The 19,994-nt window shown below is 33.9% G+C and overlaps 1 protein-coding gene across 3 annotated transcripts in view; it reads left to right on the plus strand.

The window, feature by feature from the left end:
- Positions 1–19,994, plus strand: part of Bltp3b (bridge-like lipid transfer protein family member 3B) — a 93,066-nt gene that overhangs the window by 7,435 nt on the left and 65,637 nt on the right. The window contains exon 1 of one of the 3 annotated variants that reach the window (XM_071609608.1): positions 4,937–5,012. The exons of the other annotated variants lie outside the window; for them this stretch is intronic. The gene's annotated coding sequence lies outside the window, so the exon portion shown is untranslated. Of the gene's footprint in view, positions 1–4,936; positions 5,013–19,994 lie in introns of those variants that run through there. 3 annotated transcript variants of the gene reach the window in all.

Below are 19,994 nucleotides of genomic sequence, written 5' to 3' on the forward strand. Positions count from 1 at the left end.
AGTGAATTGTGAGTTGAGGGATGCTCTGAAGAATAGTATATACAAATATCTGAAATAGAACAGGACTCTGTTTCTTTCACATTAATTTCCAACTAGAACCAGATTTTGATTCTTATAAAAGTTATTTTCATATTGATTTGAAAACTTCAAGCGAAATGAGAATTGAATACTTGCTCTAGTACATGTTGTAATATTACCTCTTAGAATCAGAAGGGATCTATTTCTCTATCAGTGAAGGAGATTATTAAAATGTTAAGATTTGTCTTTTACCTGAGGTCTGACAGATAATGCTGGGTGGTAAAGCTACTGGTCCACTATCATTTTATTTGATTTTTCTCTTCTGCTGGTTTAGGTTATTGTATCCACCTAACAGTTTACTTTTCTTTTCTTTTTGGTACCTGGGATTGAACTCAGGGGCACTGAACCACTGAGCCATATCCCCAGCCCTATTTTGTATTTTGTTTAGAGACAGGGTCTCACTGAGTTGCTTAGTGCCTCACCATCGCTGAGGCAGGCTTTGAACTCATGATCCTCCTAAGCATCTGGGATTATTGGCGTGCGCAACTGCACCCGGCTCAGTTTGCTTTTCTTGTACTGAATTTTCAGCACTCTCCTATTACTCCTGTATGGTGTTTTACCATCCTCCGCTGCATATCCTTTACAAGATGATTATAGTCCTTAAGCTCTGTAACCTTTTGAAGTTAGAGGACCATAATATTTTGACTCAGCAATTCCTTGAAGTTCAGAAACATAATTTCTTCATTTCTTTTTACTTGGATAATTTTATTTTTTGCAGTATTACACTTTGCCTTAGTACTGCAGTTTCCAGTCTAAGCTCTTATTTAATAAGCTAATCTTTTATCAATTATATATGCTTACAGTTATGCATATTACATAGACTTAGTATTATGCATTGGTATTTAGCAGTGGGTACTGGTAATTGAAGTTCAGTTTGCTGTAAATACAAGTAGAAGACTTTGTTTCTGTGAGTGAAAAATAAAGAGTTACATTGACACCAAGCTTTTGTTTTTCATTTTTTATTGGTGCATTTTACTTGTCCATAATGGTGGAATTTGTTACATATTCATATATGCACACAATATAATAGTATATTTTGGTCAGTATCATTTCCAAGTATTTTTCCTTTCCCTCCTCATGGTCCCTTTCTTGTACTCTACTGATGTCCTTTTGATTTTCATGAGATTCTCCTAACCTTTCTTTCCCTTTTTCTTCTCCAGCTTCCCAAAACATAATCCTTGACCTGCTGATTTTGGCTTAACATAATGCAATTTAATTTCATTTTTTCTTTATGGCTCAATAAAATTCCATTGTGAATATGTGCCACATTTTCTTTATCTAGTCATCCTTATGAATGCCTTGGCTGGTTCCATAGTTTGGCTATTGTAAGTTGTACTGCTATAAACATGGGTATGCATGTATTACTACAGTATGATGACTGTAATTCTTCAGGATAAATACTGAGGAGCCAACACCCAAGTTATTAAAATAAAATTGAGAACTGAAGCCAGTATGATTCAGGATATAATAATTTATTGTTTATTTGATTTTTCAGACCTTATATTTACCGATAGTTCATCTGAGAACTCATTGACCTATTTTGAGATGTCTTGTCACCAAGGTGAATGTTGTATATAATTTTCAAATCTCTATATTAATCTTTTGAGGCTTGATTTTATCTTTATATGTATGTACCCTTTTTCTACTTAAAAATACTATTAAGAAAGAGATGTCTAAAAAGAACAAATAAAAAATTTTTAAAAAGAAAGATCTCTCAGGAGCCACATCTCTATTATGTTTATATACTCTTTCTATCTAAAAATACTGTTAAGAAAGAGATCTCTCAGAGGAGCCCCACCTAGGTTCAGGGAACACCAATGCACTTTTCCAGGCTAGTGTGCTTCCAGACTAATGTGTCTGACAGTTGCCTCCCTCAGCAGGGCTGTGCTTGTGGTCCTAGTGCCCACTAGTGCCAACTAGAGTAGATGTGCCAAATCTGAAACCAATTGTTTTGTGCTTCCAGCAGTGTTGTTATGATGGCCACTTTGAGGAGAGGCCCCAAGGAGGCTCATCGGTATGATAGAATAACAAATGGTTCTCTCTCCCTTTTTTTTTGTTTTAATGATTTTTTAAAATGCTGTTTTTTTACACCATTCTCTTGGTAGTTATTTAAAGCTTAAATTGGCATTGTCTTAAGGTGTAAAAGGCATTTCTTGCCTCAACATTCAACTTACAATTAAATACAAAGGAATCCATCCTGGGCCAGTTCAATTAGTTGTAAATTCATCCAGTTTTAATTAAAATTTTTTAAAATATTTATTTATTTAGTTAGTTGTAGGTGGACACAATACTTTTATTTTGTTTATTTATATGTGGTGCTGAGGATCACACCCAGGGCCTCACATGTGTGTGCTAGGCAAGTACTCTACTGCTGAACCACAACCCCAGCCCACTGTTTTAATTTTTATGCACCCTAATGAGCAAATGAATTCAAATTTAAAATTCTTAAAAGCACATTTATTATGCCAGGCATGGTGGCCCACACCTATAATCTCAGCTACTTGGGAGACTGAGGCAGGAGGATATCAAGTTTGAGACCAGTCTGGGCTACTTAGCAAGAAAGACCCTGTCTCAAAATTTTAAAAGGAGCTTCGGATGTATCTGGGCATCCACGGGTTCGATCCCCAGTAGTAGAAAGAAACAATTCTTGTTATTGTAACAAGAATAGTTATGTATTAACACTGAAGATTTTGATAGAGATTGACTTATTTTTCAAAAAAGAAAGAAAAGGATCTCTGGCTTTTTTTTTTTTTTTTTTGCCACTGCTTAGCATAGCGTTGGGTGTTGTTTTCCTCCACTCTTGTCTATTTGTAAACCCATTTTTTTTGTTATTAAGAATTAATATTGGGGCTGGGGATGTGGCTCAAGCGGTAGTGCGCTCGCCTGGCATGCGTGCGGCCCGAGTTCGGTCCTCAGCACCACGTACAGACGAAGATGTTGTGTCCGCCAAATACTAAAAAATAAATATTAAAAAAATTCTCTCTCTCTCTCCCTCTTTCTCACTCTCTCTTTCTTAAAAAAAAAAAAAGAATTAATATTTAGGAGTAACTTAGTGATACCAGAAAATTTGGTGATTTTAAAATTTGATAAAACAATACGTTTAGATATTGAGTTTCTTTCTCAAACATTTACTTCTGCTGTGAAGCAACTTTATATATAACTGAGATATACTATAAAAAGGGACAACCAAAAAATATGAGCTTTATCTTATTATCTCCATTGATAGGTTGTTCATTTATTTTTTTTCCTACCAGTACTTATGGAAGGTTCTATAGGATTACAAGAAAATTAAGGTATATGAATGCTTTATGGAAACATTTTGGTAGATGGATCAATAAATAGAATTAAAGATAGAATATAAGTCTTATGAGAGGGTTAAAGCAAAATACTATATTCAAGTTTTTCTTTTTAATTGTTTTATACCTTTATTTACTTATTTTATGTGGTGTTGAGGATCAAATCTAGCGCCACAAGCATGCTAGGCAAGCATTCTACCTCTGAGTCAACCCCAGCCCACTATATTCAACTTTTAACAGGAGAGATCATGAGACAAAGGTGGTCTGTTAGATTAGCTTGTAAAGAAATAATGGAATACAATCACATAAATGACTTGAGGATAGAAATAGATAGTCATTAAATTTGTTTGACTAGGGCATGCATACAAAATAATTATGTAAGGCAAATATGTAGAGTAGTTAAGGGAATTTTTTTAAAGTTTATTCAGTTTGCTAGAGATTTTATTTTCCAATATTGTACTTTTTTCCCCCACCTGTATTTTATTGTCTTACTTTCTGTAGCCAGATTGTCTGCATTCCTTCACGAAAGACCATTGTGTCTCAGACTTCAATTTTAACTAAGTTAGTCTTTGCTAATCTCCTTCATTTTAAAACTCATTTAGGTTTTAAAATATATCTTTTTTTTTTTTTTTAATCAAAACAGATGCTTCATTTTTGTTAGTTCTGTTGATTGTCATCTCTTTAAGGGCAGAATCACCTTCATAAGCTTTAAATTGCAAGGGTAGTGTCTGTGCTTCTTTGTTCACCACAGTTTCTTTAGCATCCATGTTATGTAGAAGTTGTTCTAAAACATTTGAACCGGCTGGAGAAATAAATTTGTTCTACTGCTTTGACTTCCATGGAATTCATAGGACATATATTGGTTGCCCTACATACATTTTTGGCACATTTAAAAAGTTGACTTATATCCAAAAAATTTAATTTAAATGTTTTTTTCCTAGAAAATACTATAGTTCTTTAATACATTTTTGAGTATATATAATCTTTTATTGTATCTTTCTTTGGCTTATGGATTATTTTTCATAGGTAATTTTGTACCTCAATTTTCTCAGAAATGAGGATTATAGTTTTAATTGAGGCTCTTGGCAGTTAAATTGATGTGCTAATTTGTATTTGTAGGTTGCTTGTTTTGAAGAGTGCCAATCTTAATTGATTTCATTTAGTGTTAAACTAGATACTTCATCCTTTACACAATTTGTATACAAAATAGCTAATTCATTTTCATTGATTAAAATTTTAATAAAAAAATTCTTTTAAAAATATGAATGTAATACAGTAATAGTAATACCAGTGGTAGACAGAAAATCCTAAATGGTTAATTCATCTTAGCTATGTATGCAGTGTTTGCCTTTGGTTAATCCAGTATGAAATACAACTGTATTTTTAAAAGTGCATCACAGCTAAATATTTTTATCATATCATTCCTTTCCTCTCCCTTCCCTTAAACTTGCTCCCTTCTGTGCCCCCTGTGTACCCACCCATTCCCTGCAGCGTTCCCTGCTGGCTGTGGTGGAGATTGATGTGCTGTGAATTGCATAATCACCTAAATGAGTACCAGAAGAGTCTAAGAAACCCTGGCAACTGACTACTTGCTTTCATCAGGAATAGGGACCTTTTGTCTGAATTTCCTGCCCTCAGGTAATACTTCTATTCCCCATTCTTCTTTTTTCTTTCTGTAAATGCAAGCACTTACTATGCGCCCCCCCACACCATAATGATACTTTGAGAATTTTTCTGATTTCACTTTCTTTACTAGGTAGCTCTAAGCTCATGTAATCTTTTAGAAAAATGACTTCTCTAGGTTTGGTGAGCACTTAAAGTTGTAACCAGTTCTTTCTGATGTTGCAAGGGAGAATTTTATAATTTACAGCCAGCTATTTGGAAATAGTAATTAGTATTTGATCTACTATAATAGGTAAGGTTTCATGGTCTAATATAATTAGTGAGATCTGAAGGCTTTTTTAGTAATGAGGATGTTTAAAGCAATTCTCTCATTCATCATTGAAGGACTCAAGAGTTTATTTTGTGTGTTTAATATTAATTATAATCTTTATCACAGAGGTTGAAATAAGACAACAGTATTGCAAATGGGATTCATTTTTGTGGAATGTAAGGGTTTCCCATCATTTTTTTCTTCTCCCCTTCCCTGACCCCTTTAAAAATTCATTTCCAGGGAAAGCAATTTTTATGTTATAAAACCAAACTCAGGAAAATAGTGCTGAATTTCTTTTAACATGGGATTCAAAGAAAAATTCGAAACTTGTATCATTGAACACTTATAATCCTTAGGAAATTAATCTACATAAATACTTTGAACCTTTTCTGAAAGTCTTGTAAATAAATTGTTAATTAAAAACTAACTGGCTGTGGTGTAGCTCAGAGGCAGAACACTTGTATAGCATATATGAGGCCCTAAGTTTGACCCCCAGCACTGTAAAATAAAAGTAATCATGAGTGAAATAATGCAACTCATTATATACTTATCCTAGGGGTAATGGAATGGTTGATAAACTTGTTGCCATATGCTAACTAGAAGTAGTACAATGACCTAAACATTGTTTTCCATTCTTGTGTGCCTTTATTCCATGCTATCATTTAGGAATCAGGATCTCAACCAAAATTGCCAAAGGAAAGATGCCAGGCAGATTCATTTTTTATTGATAATTAAAGTCTTGTTGCTTATAATGACACTGAGAGATACCTCTAGCAAATCCTCTGGGACAGTTGTTCATGAAGTATAGTAACAACTGTAATTCTTGCTTTTTCTAGATAACACCTCCTTAACATATCTTTTTTGGCCATATTAGTACTGCATTTATTGAAAATGAGTTATGATTGTATTCCAAGTTTAAGCTCTCACTGGAAGAGGGTCCCAAGAAGTTCTTGGAGAAGGGGGAACTCAACTCAGGACAAGGGGGGTCCTTAACATATGTGACAGAAAAGAATTTCAGTATGCATGAGTCATAGACACAAATTTATGTAAGTAAAGAGATATACATTAAAAGTAGAATGTGGACTGGGCACAGTGGCACATGCCTGTAATCCCAGTGGCTTGGGAGGCTGAGAAAGGAGGATTGCAAGTTCAAAGCCAGCCTCAGCAATTTAGCAAGGTCCTAAGCAATTTGGTGAGACCCTATCTCAGAATAAAAAATGAAAAGGAATGGGGAATGAGGCTCAGTAGTTAAGTGCCCCTGGGTTCAATCCCTGGTACCAAAAATAAATAAATAAAAGGAGGATGTGGGAATGATGATTTGAGGGTTCTCAGGCTTTTCAAAAGGAAACTTGATGAGTGATATGGGAAAATATGTGAGGATGACATCAGTCTGATCTTTCTTAGGATTCTCAAGCTGACGTGTTCTCCATTATTTTATTCAGTAGATAACATTGGAAAATCCCCTGAATTATAGATTTTTTAAATCTTGTATCTTTCTTAATCTACTTATTGGGGGGCAAATAGTATACAAAGTAATTTTTAAAAATGGGAGTATTTATGGTAACTTTAAGATTTACAGATTTTCCAGAAATTTGAGAGTGACAGGCCTGGGAGAAAGACTGGCTTGGGAATGACAGACCTAGAAAAGTATGCAGAAACTCAGATTAAAATTATACTTTCTTGTCTTTCTTTTATGTCTCCTTCCTACCTATTTTTAATTTCTTCTATCCTACCCCAGAACCACAGCTATCTAGGTGTTTTTTCAAGTTGCCTACTAAATTTAACTGCTTTTTCTTTACTTATCATTTTAATTAGTCATGATTCTTTTTTATTTAAATAACTCCTAAATTTATGCTCTTATCTTGGATCTCCTGTACCAGACTACTTGGCACAGATTTGAATCTCACTTGTCACTACCTAGGTTTAATTTCTTATTTCTTTATCAGTTGTTGCAATTAAATGTTCTTATTTCCTTCTGGTCTCATACTTCGCTGTTCATATTTGTCACTCTTATCAAATAAATGTTCAAAAATGTGAATCTTATTTAATTTCTTGCTAAAAATCTTTTAATGACTCCTGTTTCAGATTATCTTTAATTTTATTTGTAAAAGAATTTTTTTTGTTGTTGTTGTTGTTCCAGAGATTTCTAAAGATTGAACTTGAGTACATAAAATTTACAAAAATAGAGTTTTAGGGGCTGAGGTTGTAGCTCAGTGGTAGAGCGCTCGCCTAGCTCCTGCGAGACACTGGGTTTGATCCTCAGCACCACATAAAAATAAATAAATAAAATAAACGTGTTGTGTCCAACTACAACTAAAAAATAAATATTAAAAAATATAGACTTCTAGTTGAACCAGTGTCAGGGGAGGTTATCTGGCTTATCCTTTCCTTTTTTATTTCTTTTCCCACCTGGGATGAACTATGAATCTCCTTAGGGGCATTATGAGAGCAACATTGATACATAGGATTAAACCCGTATTCTTTGTTATGGAAAACAAGAGTCTTTCTTGTTCATTTCTCAAGGCATATAGTTTGTTTCCAAACTACCCAGTTCCTTATATTATATCTGGGCCCACTGTATGTTACTGTATAACCTTGAACATGCTATTGCTTCTGTCTGAAATGCTCTTTTCTCTGCCTTACTCTTAAAAATAGCTCAAATGCTGCCTCCTCTATAAAGCCTTCGAAAAGCAGTCTTCTTTACTATTAACAGAATTGATCACCCATTCCTTGTGCCTCCATTTTGTCCTGTTCTCATTTTTATTGTAACATCAATCATATGGTTCCTGGCACAGAGTAAGATTGTAATATACTGCAATGATTTGTTTATATACTTGTCTTTATTACTGTGTGATCTTTGAAAAGCAGAAACTCTGTCTTAATATTCTAAGTTTCTGAAGAGCCTAATGCTTTTTTTTGTCATGAAGGATATATGTTTAGTTTTGCCAGGTCTTCTAACATTTCAACAAAATCTATGTATCCAGATTTTAAGTAGGTTTTACTCATTTATTTTTAGTGTTAGTAACAAATTTAGAAGTTTTTTAAAACATACAGGCCAGGGGCTGGGGATGTGGCTCAAGTGGTAGCATGCTTGCCTAGCATGCGTCAGGCACTGGGTTCGATTCTCAGCACCACATAAATGTAAAATAAAGATATTGTGTCCACCTTAAAAAAAATAAAAATAAAAAAATAAATATTAAAAAAAAAAGAGGATGGGTTTGACTTAGACTTGACCTGTATCCACATCTGAGGCTGCTACTTTTTTTTAAAAAACAAAAACATACAGGCCAGACAAAAACATATCTGCAGGCAGAACATAGCTCATAGTCTGCCAGTTTAAAGAACTTTTCTGTTCTTTAAATGTTTATGTTGAAAAACTGGTTATACAGTTGATTGATTTTCCTTACACGCTTTCACAAAAACAACCAAGCCGAACACCATGAAAATTGAGAACACTAAAAACAAACAATAAAAATAGGTAAATTTTAAATTATTGTGAGCATGCTTGATCCTTTATTCCACTAACATTGTAGGTTTTATTTATTTTTAATATAAAGTCATCTTGTATGTAATAAGATTCACATTGACATTGAGAACTCCTTGAGGGTAAGAATTTCCATATATTCCTACAATGCCTTTCTATATTTGTAGAACATTTCTACAAATGCTTTTACTAAATGTTGAATTGAAAATTTGTCAATGTAATAATAGAGTGGTAATTGATTCTAAGATACCTTTTAAATTGAAATTATAGGTTTGGTTATAGTCTTGGATGTGCCTTTGGGTGACCTTGAGCAGTTGACTTAATCTCTCTAGCCTTCACATTCTCTACAATAAAATGAGACAGTTGGATCAAAAGAACATTTCAAGTTCTAAAATTCTAAAATCATATGATATTCTTTGCTAGTATGAAGGTTGCCTATGGTCCTATTCACTTTTTTTTTTTTACTTAATTTATAATTGTTTTTAGTGTATTTATTAGGTGGCAAAATCAGTGCAGTATTTTCAAAAAGCCATAGTTCAGATACCTTACTTATTCCCTGGTATCTTATTAAAGTCCTTTCAGTTACATTAAGAATGTATGTATGTGTGTGTGTGTGTATATATATATATACACACACATACATGTATATGTAATATCTGATTTAAATCACTTTATTGAAATTTAACTTATATGTAATAAATTGCAGATGCCTAAAGTATACAATTTGATGAAAATTCAACATGTATGGATTTGGGACACCATCACTACATTAAGAAAATGAACATATTCACTCATCACCTGAAAAATTTCTTTGTGCCCCTTTGTAGTCCTCTTCCTTTGCTTTTGCCTTATCCCTGGCAACTCCTAGTCTACTATTCACTTATATTAGTTTGAATTTTGTAGTGTTAATTTGCATTTTAGGTAAAAGATTCATGTAGTGTTTATTTTTTCTCTCAGCTTAATTATTTTGCAACGAACTTGTTTTGTTGTATGCGTACCTTCTTATTGCTGAGTAGTATTCAATTGTGTATATTCTATGTGTTTATCAATTTACCTATTAATTAGTAATTAGACTGTTTACCCATTTATCTGTTAATGAGTATATAGGTTGTTTCTAGTTGTTGCCTATTATGAATAAAACTGCTGTGAACATTCATAAATGTTTGTGAAGACATAGGCCTTCACTTCTTTTAAGTAGCTAGTGTATAAAAGTTCCACTTGCTCCTTATCTTTGCCAGTACTCAATATGGTTAGACTTTAAAATTTTGGCTCTTTTAGTAAGAAATGGTAACTTGTGTATTTTAATTTGCAGTTCCCTAAGATTGATTACATTGTTCATCTTTTCAAATACTTGTCTCCCATCTGTGTATCTTTTAAAATTTGAGGGTCTGTTTAAACTTTTTGCCTGTTTTTATTAATAGGTATGTTTTTTTAGTTGTAAGAGTTCTTTACATATTATATACACAAGTCTTTGGCTTATCTTTTAGTAACAGTGTCTTTTGAAGGGCAGAGTTTTAAATATGTTTTAAATATGGCTATACAATTGTTCCAACACCATTTGTTGAAAGTTTTTTGGGCTGGGATCATAGTTCAGTGGTAGAGGGCTTGCCTAGTACATGTGAGGCCCTGGGTTTGATCCTCAGGATCATATAAAAATAAAGATATTGTGTCCATTTACAACTAAAAATATTTTAAAAATAAAATATTATCTTTTTCACATTGAATTGTTTTTGTTGTTTTGTTGGATATCACCTTTCTCTGTATGACTCTATTACTAGACTCATCATTTTGCTCCATTGATCATTTCTGTACTTACACACAAATAAAACTATCTTGATCATTGTAGCTTTGATAAATATTGAAATCGGTAGTAAAATGCCATACTTTTGTTCATCTTTTTCCAACTTATTTTTGGTCTTTTGCATTTCCATATAAGTTTTAGAATTGCATATCATTTCTACTAGAAAGCCTGCTGGAATTTTGCTTGGGATTGCCCTGAATCTGTAACTCTATTTGGGCAGAATTGGCTTCTCAAAAATATTAAGTCTTCAAATCTACTAATATGTTTTATTTCTTCATTTATTTAGGTCTTTAATTTTAGTAACATCTTGTCATTTTCTTTTTTATACATGTTATATACCTTTTTTTATATTTATCCTTAAAAGTTTTTTTTTTGCATGAACAACACTTTAAAATTTTTAGCATCTGCTTGTGTTGCTAGCATATAGAAACTCAGTTGATATTTTTATTACAATAACTTTATTGAATGAAATGTACATGATATAACTGGATAAAACTTCCATAAATAGCTCTGGGGACTCAGGTTGTAGCTCAGGTAGTAGAACCCTTGGCTCACATGTATGAGGCACTGGTTTGATCCTCAGCTCTATATAAAAATAAATTTTTTTAGATATGCATGACATTAGAGTATATTTTAACATATTGTACATACATGGATCCTCTAATTAGGATCCTAGTCTTCTTGTTGTACATGATGTAGAGTTTCACTGGTGGTGTATTCATGTATGAATATAAGAAAGTTATGCCCAATTCGTTCTACTGTCTTTCCTAATTACATCCCCCTAACCTTCCTTTCATTCCTCTTTGTCTAATCCAGTGAACTTCTAGTCTTCTCTCCCCTCCCTCCTTTATTGTGTGTTAATATCCACATATCAGAGAGAACATTTGACCTTTGGTTTTGGGGGATTGACTTATTTCACTTAGCATGATAAGTCTCCAGTTCCATTCATTTACTGACAAATGCCATCATTTCATTCTTCTTTATGGCTGAGTAACATTACATTGTGTATAGATACCACATTTTCTTTATCCATTCAACTGTTGAAGGGCACCTAGGTTGGTTCCATAGCTTAGCTATTGTGATTTGAGCTCTTATGAATATTGATGTGGCTGCATTATTATAGTATGCTCATTTTAAGTCCTTTGGGTATACAACTGTGGAGTGGGATAATGGGATCAAATGGTGGTTCCATTTCAGATTTTCTGAGGAATCTTCATACTGTTTACCAGAGTGGTTGTACCACTTTACAGTCCCATCAGCAATGTATGAGTGTACCTTTTCCCCCACAACTTTGACAACATTTATTATTACTTGTATTCTTAATAATATTCTGACTGGAGTGAGATGAAATCTCAGTGTAGTTTTAATTTGTATTTCTCTAACTGCTAGACATGTTGAACACTTTTTCATATATTGTCATCATATGAAGGGTACCTATTGCAACATGTCTTTTTTTTTCATTGTTGATGTTGACCTTGATCATTTGGCTGATGTTGTATTTATTAGGTCTGTATAATGAACTTACTCTTTTTCCCCACTTTCATAGAGTGTACTCTAAAAGGAAGTTCAATATGTAGCCCACAATACAGGAGTAAGATTTGGAACTTTTCAGCAATAGAAGATTTGTCTATTCCCTCCCAGTTATTTATTTATTCAGTTGTGTATTTCTGTCATCATTAACCCATGCATACTTATTTTATAGTTTGGGTTATTATTAGTACTCTTGTATTTATTTTGTTGCTCAAATTATTCCATGTTTGGGAGCTCTTTCTTTTTTTTTTTTAATATTTTTTAAGTTTTAGGTGGACACAATATCTTTATTTTACATTTATGTGGTGCTGAGGATCGAACCCAGTGCCCCGTGCATGCTGGCGAGCACTCTACTACTGAGCCACAACCCCAGACCTGGGAGCTCTTTCATTTGACTCCTTTATACCTTTCACTTAATTTTCAACATATTGTCCTTAGATCCTGCAACCCTGCTAAAGTCATTTATTGGTTCTCATAATGTTTCTAAAAATTCTTTAGGATTTTCTATATAAATGATCGTGTTGTCTGGGGGAAAAAGAGAGATTTCACTTCTTTTCCAAACTGGATGCCTTTTACTTATTTTTCTTGCCTTATTTTGTTGACCAGAACATCCAATAAAAGTGATGAGAGCAAGCGACCTTGCTTTGACCCTATCTTGCAGAAGTAATTTAGTCTCTTATTATTTAAGTATGATTTTAGCTGTAGGTATTTTTTTTTTTTAAATAGATGTTCCTTATAGTTTAGGGTAAGTTTTCTTCTGTTTCTAGTTTATTTAGAGTTATTTTTCTATTTGACTTTTATCAATTGAAATAGAACACATCAGACTGTATTACACTATTATTTAGTGAAATTTTTGTTTTGCTTATGTGTATATTTATTAAATCTCATGACTCTTGCCCTAGGTTGTGTCAGTCTTTAATCTTTAAATCTTTTAACTAATTCACTTTCAAGCCTGTAGGTCAAGAAAGCACTAACCCTGAGAGAGGAGTGTCAGATTAAAATATGTATAACTGGGATGAAAGGATGGTGTTGGGTAAAGGAGAAAATGAGGAAATGGTGGTTCGTGTAAAAAAGCCTTATCTGGTTTTAAGTTCTGATTGGCAGGATCTTTATGGCTGCATGATAAAGTCTGGATTGTGAAAAGATGTGATTAATTGCAGCTTAATAACTTAATGTTCCTAGCCAGAGAATTTGGGAGTCTATCAGAGTCTGAGAAGTCTTTCCAGAAACATTCTTTCTTGTACAATTTTTAAATGTTTTAAGGTTTTTTTCTCCTCCTACAAATATTTTTTGAACATAGTCAAGCAGAAGATATTAAAGTAATTTTGCTTACATAAAGATATTGGTTCTATTTTTTTTAAACATCTATATGTGCTTATTTATTTTTATATGGTGCTGAGGATCGAACCCAGGGCCTTGCATGTGCTAGGCGAACGTTCTACCACTGAGCCACAACCCCAGCCTAAAGATTTTGGTTCTTATAATATCTCTTAATATGTAATGAGAATTAATACTTGTTAGGGGCACAGAATCTTGAGATACTAGCCAGTTTTCAATTATACTAGTTCACCGTAAGGGTTTGATTGGGTGTAGTTTGATTGGGTGTAGTTGTGAGAGAATGGAAAATGATACAGAAGAATCTTTTTGTTACTTTTCTCAGTTTCTTCATTACCTTTTTTCTCAGTCATACTCCATTATTAATTTGTCCATTAGCTTCAAATTTGTTATTAGTTTCACATCTCTCTCCCACCCTTAGTTAAGTAGCCAACTTCATTGTCTACTGGTTTATTTTTCATTTTCTTTTATAATGACAAGTAGATACTAAGTTTGTGAGGCTAACCTGGAACTTTCGAGCCTCCTGGCTCAGTATTACAGCTGTGTGCCAGTAGGCCTGGCTATTTATCTACTTTTATTTGGTGCAAAAAAAATTAAAAATTAATGTAAAACTTTATGAAAAGGTATTTTTATACTAGAAATAAAGCAGCCTAGTTAGTTTTTTTTTTTTTTTTTTGGTGGGGGGGGGGGTGGGTTGGCGGGGATATATGGTCTTGCTTTGTTGCCCAGGCCAGCCTGTAACTCCTAGGCTCAAATATTCCTCCCTGATTAGCTGGGACTACAAGTGTGCACCACTGCTCACAGTTTAGTAAGCCAAATACAGCTGACAAACTAAAGCACATTTAAGTGTCAGAAAGCCCAAATGTCATTGATACATTTAATTTTTAGAGATTCATTTTTTTCTATTCTTTATTCCTTCTCCTTTTTCCTTTCCTTTTTTTTTTTTTTTTAAAGAAATGTACAAATAAACAGGTTGGTAATTAACTGTAACACTGAAATAAATTTTTTGTTTCTAGTGCTGGGAATGAAACCCAGGGCCTCAAGTTTTCTAGGCATGTGCTCTACCACTGAGTTACATTCTGAGCCAACATAAATATAAAACAAACAAAACCGTTTTGAATATTGCCATGTAGGCATTAAATATTTTTTAAATTTAATTCTCTGTGGCTATATTTACAGATTATATGGATGTTCCTAGTGATAAATTAGAAAAAGTTGTAGTTTTCTGAGTAATAAGTGAATTATGGATAGTTTTTAACTAAAATTTAAATTCTTTAAATTTTATTTTAGTTCTTTGAAAATTTATGGTCCATGTGCCCTTCTTGGTCATCTTCAAGGAGTTAATTATAAAGACTGGTTTTTGGATATAAATTCTAAACTGGATCTTACCAGTGAAGGATAGAAGGATGTAGTAAGGTGAATAGCTTCTAATAGAGGCATATTTGAAAAATTAAGGGGACTTCTTGAATTAAGGAGCACATTAGCCTGATTGACAAAATAAGTGGTTAGAGTTGAAATATATCTAAATATGTATGCAAATCCATAGAAGTCCCCATATAGGAAATTTTTTTTAGTTCTGGGTATACTGTGGGGGTTGATGATTATGAACTTGGAGACCTAAGTATATCTGAAATTAAACAATTAAGTTTCTAAGTTACAGATTGAGAATTTACTGTGTTCTAGAACTATGCAAGATATTGTCGGACAAATGATAGAAAGTAGTAAAATATTTATTTCTTGGAAATACTTGTACTCCAGGTATAAGGCGAAACATTTTGTTACCCAAAGTGACAAAACTGCTTCAAGTGGAAATGTTTCTCCCTGTCTCTTCTCTCTTCCTATTTCTAAAATGGAGAGAACTCTAGAGACTTCCTATTAGCAGCTCCACTTAAAGAACTGACATTTCTTGAATTTAGCTTTCTAAACACAACCAGGAAAACTAATCTATAAGGACTTTATGCCCAGCCTTTGGACTCTTAGACTTGGAGATAGGGAACATTGTGTTCTATGCAGACAGTCCTCATTCTTTATGGAGCACTTATGAGTTCTAAGCATGCTCTAGGTCTTTGTTGTGTTATGTAATGAGCAAATGAAGTAAACAGACACATCTCAAAAAAAAAAAAAAATACAAACAGCAACAAATGCATGAAAAAATGTTCAACATTAACAATTAGGGAAATGTAAATGAAAAGTACACTGAGATTAGGTTAGTCAGATTAGCATTCATCAAGAAATTCTGGAGAGCATGTAGAGAAGAAAGGAACACTTTTACACTGTTGGTGGGATTATACATTAGTACAAATGCTATGGAAATCAGTATGGAGGCTCCTCAAAAGAGTAGGCATGGAACCACCACATGACCGAAATATACCACTTCTTTGTATTTACCCTGAAGAATTAAGTATCTTATTATATATGCATATCCATTTTTTAATTTTAATTTTATTTATTTATGTGCGGTGCTGAGAATTGAACCCAGTGCCTCACATGCTAGGCAAGCACTCTACCAGTGAACCACTATCCTGCCCCCGTGTACCCATGTTTATAGCAACACAATTCACAATAAACTATGGAACCTGGGTGTCCATCAATGGATGAATGGATAAAGAAAATATGGTATGTGTATATACAATGATTGTGTTTTATTCAGCCATTAAAGAAGAATGAAATTATGTCATTTGCAGGAAAATGGATGAAACTAGAGACCATCATGTTAAGCAAAATAAGTCAAACTCAGAAGGTTAAGGGTTCTATATTTTCTCTCATATGCAGATGCTAGAGACGAAAAGGAAAACAAAGTTGGGCTTGGATCTCCTAAAAATCAAGGGGAGTGCTGGGGTTGTGGCCCAGTGGTATGAAGCACTGGGTTCAATTCTCAGCGCCACATATAAATAAATAAAGCCATAGACAACTTAAAAAAAAAAAAATCAAGGGGAGATCAAGAAAAGGGACCCCCAAGGAATGGAAGGGAGTGAGGGGGAAGGGAATGCTGGAGAGTGGTATTAGCCAAATTATATTGTTATATCATGTGTATGTACAAATATGTAAAAGCAAATCCCATCAATATGTACAACCATAATGCACCAATAAAAATATGGAAAAAAGTTTAATGGTATTGAGTCAGACATGATTAATGATTAATGGGAGGTAAAATACAATTTAGGATTATAATAAAACCTTGTGTCATTGGTCAAATATTGGTTAAAAAATGAATTTTGTAGTTCTCAGTTCACATTCTGTGAGAAAATACAAATCCAGATAGATTCTGCCTCAAGAAATTCTGGTTTGTTGTCAGTGGAAAAGCATGTGTGTATTGATTGGTATTCTTTTTTTTTTTCCTAAGACTGTCTCCATTTTTTTTTTTTTTTTTTTTATTGGTTGTTCAAAACATTACAAAGGTCATGACATATCATCTTTCATACATTTGATTCAAGTGGGTTGTGAACTCCCATTTTTACCCCAAATACAATTTGCAGAATCACATCGGTTACACATCCACATTTTTACATAATGCCATATTAGTGACTGTTGTATTCTCCTACCTTTCCTATCCCCTACTATCCCCCCTCCCCTCCCCTCCCATCTTCCCTCTCTACCCCATCTGCTGCTGTTCAATTCTCTCCTTTTTTTTTTTTCCCTTTCCTCTCACAACCTCTTATATGTAATTTTGTGTAACAATGAGGGTCTCCTTTCATTTCCATACAATTTCCCTTCTCTCTCCCTTTCCCTCCCACCACTCATCTCAGTTTAATGTTAATCTTTTCCTCATGCTCTTCCTCCCTGCTCTGTTCTTAGTTGCTCTCCTTATATTAAAGAAGACATTTGGCATTTGTTTTTTAAGGATTGTCTAGCTTCACTTAGCATAATCTGCTCTAATGCCATCCATTTCCCTGCAAATTCCATGATTTTGTCATTTTTTTAGTGCTGCGTAATACTCCATTGTGTATAAATGCCACATTTTTTTTATCCATTCATCTATTGAAGGGCATCTAGGTTGGTTCCACAGTCTAGCTATTGTGAATTGTGCTGCTATGATCATTTATGTGGCAGTATCCCTATAGTACGCTCTTTTAAGGTCCTCAGGGAATAGTCCGAAAAGGGCGATAGCTGGGTCAAGTGGTGGTTCCATTCCCAGCTTTCCCAGGAATCTCCATACTGCTTTCCAAATTGGCTGCACCAATTTGCAGTCCCACCAGCAATGTACAAGTGTACCCTTTTCCCCACATCCTCGCCAGCACTTATTGTTGTTTGACTTCATAATGACTGCCAATCTTACTGGAGTGAGATGGTATCTTAGGGTGGTTTTGATTTGCATTTCTCTGACTGCTAGAGATGGTGAGCATTTTTTCATGTACTTGTTGATTGATTGTATGTCCTCCTCTGAGAAGTGTCTGTTCAGGTCCTTGGCCCATTTGTTGATTGGGTTATTAGTTATCTTATTGTTTAATTTTTTGAGTTCTTTGTATATTCTGGATATTAGGGCTCTATCTGAAGTGTGAGGAGTAAGAATTTGTTCCCACGATGTAGGCTCCCTATTTACCTCTCTTATTGTTTCTGTTACTGAGAAAAAACTTTTTAGTTTAAGTAAGTCCCATTTGTTTATTCTTGTTATTAACTCTTGTGCTATGGGTGTCCTATTAAGGAATTTGGAGCCTGACCCCACAGTATGTAGATCGGAGCCAACTTTTTCTTCTGTCAGGCGCAGAGTCTCTGATTTTCAGTTTCATTTTGTTGCATATGGATTTCCAGTTTTCCCAGCACCATTTGTTGAAGATGCTATCTTTGCTCCATTGCATGCTTTTAGCCCCTTTATCAAATATAAGAAAGTTGTAATTTTGTAGATTGGTCTCTGTGTCCTCTATTCTGTACCATTGCCTTTTTCATCCTGTATGTTAGTAATTTGAGTTCTCTCTCTTCTTCTCTTTGTTAGCATGGCTAAGGGTCTGTCGATCTTATTTATTTTTTCAAAGAACCAACTTTTAGTTTTATCAATTTTTTCAATGTTTTTTTTTTTTTGTTTCAGTTTCGTTGATTTCCGCTCTGATTTTAATTATTTCTTGTCTTCTACTACATTTCCTGTTGTTTTGCTCTTCCTTTTCTAGGGCTTTGAGATGAAGTGTGAGTTCATTTATTTGTTGGTTTTTTCTTTTTTTGAGGAATGAACTCCAGGAAATGAATTTCCCTCTTAAAACTGATTTCATTGTGTCCCATAGATTCTGGTATATTGTGTCTGTATTGTCATTTATCTCTAAGAATTTTTTGATTTCCTCCTTTATGTCTTCTGTAACCCATTGATCATTCAGTAACATATTGTTCATTTTCCAGGTGATGCAGGATTTTTCCTTCCTTCTTTTATCATTGATTTCCAGTTTCATTCCATTATGATCAGATAAGGTGCATGGTATTATCTCCACACCTTTATATTTACTAAGAGTTGACCTATGGCATAATATATGGTCTATCTTTGAGTAGAATCCATGTGCTGCTGAGAAGAACGTGTATCCACTTGATGATGGTTGATATATTCTATATATGTTGGTTAAGTCTAGGTTATTGATTGTGTTATTGAGTTCTATAGTTTCTTTATTCAGCTTTTGTCTGGAGGATCTGTCTAATGGAGAGAGCGGTGTGTTGAAGTCACCCATAATTATTGTGTTGTGTTCTATTTGACTCTTGAACTTGAGGAGAGTTTGTTTTATGAACGTTGCAGCACCATTGTTTGGTGCATACATATTGATAATTGTTATGTCTTGTTGGTGGATGGTTCCTTTTAACAGTATATAGTGTCCTTCTTTATCCCTTTTGATTAACTTAGGTTTGAAGTTGATTTTATTCGATATGAGTATGGCCACTCCTGCTTGTTTCCGAGAACCATGTGAGTGGTATGATCTTTCCCAACCTTTCACCTTCAGCCTGTGTATGTCTTTTCCTATCATATGAGTCTCCTGAAGGCAGCATATTGTTGGATCTGTTTTTTTAATCCAGGTTACTAGCCTATGTCTCTTGATTGGTGAATTTAAGCCATTAACATTTAAGGTTACTATTGAAATATGGTTTGTACTTCCAGTCATGTTTATTTATTTGTTTATTTTAGTTTGGCTAGTTTTTCCTCTTTGGTTATTTTTCTCCCCCTTTACTGAGATACCCCCCACTGTTAGTTTTGGGTGCTGTTTTTCAATTCCTCTTCTTGTAGTATTTTGCTCAAAATGCCTTACAGTGCTGGTTTTCTGGCTGCAAATTCTTTTAACTTTTGTTTATCGTGAAATATTTTAATTTCATTGTCAAATCTGAAGTTTAATTTTGCTGGATACAGTATTCTTTGTTGGAATCCATTATTTTTCAGCGTTTGAAATACGTTGTTCCAGGATCTTCTCGCTTTCAAAGTCTGTGATGAAAAATCAGCCGTTAACCTAATTGGTTTACCCCTGAATGTAATCTGCCTCCTTTCTCTCGTAGCTTTTAATATTCTCTCCTTGTTCTGTATGTTGGATATCTTCATAATTATGTGTCTTGGAGTTGGTCTATTATGGTTTTGTA

This window comes from Marmota flaviventris, chromosome 3 (assembly GCF_047511675.1).
Source record: "Marmota flaviventris isolate mMarFla1 chromosome 3, mMarFla1.hap1, whole genome shotgun sequence".
Taxonomy (NCBI): Eukaryota; Metazoa; Chordata; class Mammalia; order Rodentia; family Sciuridae; genus Marmota; species Marmota flaviventris.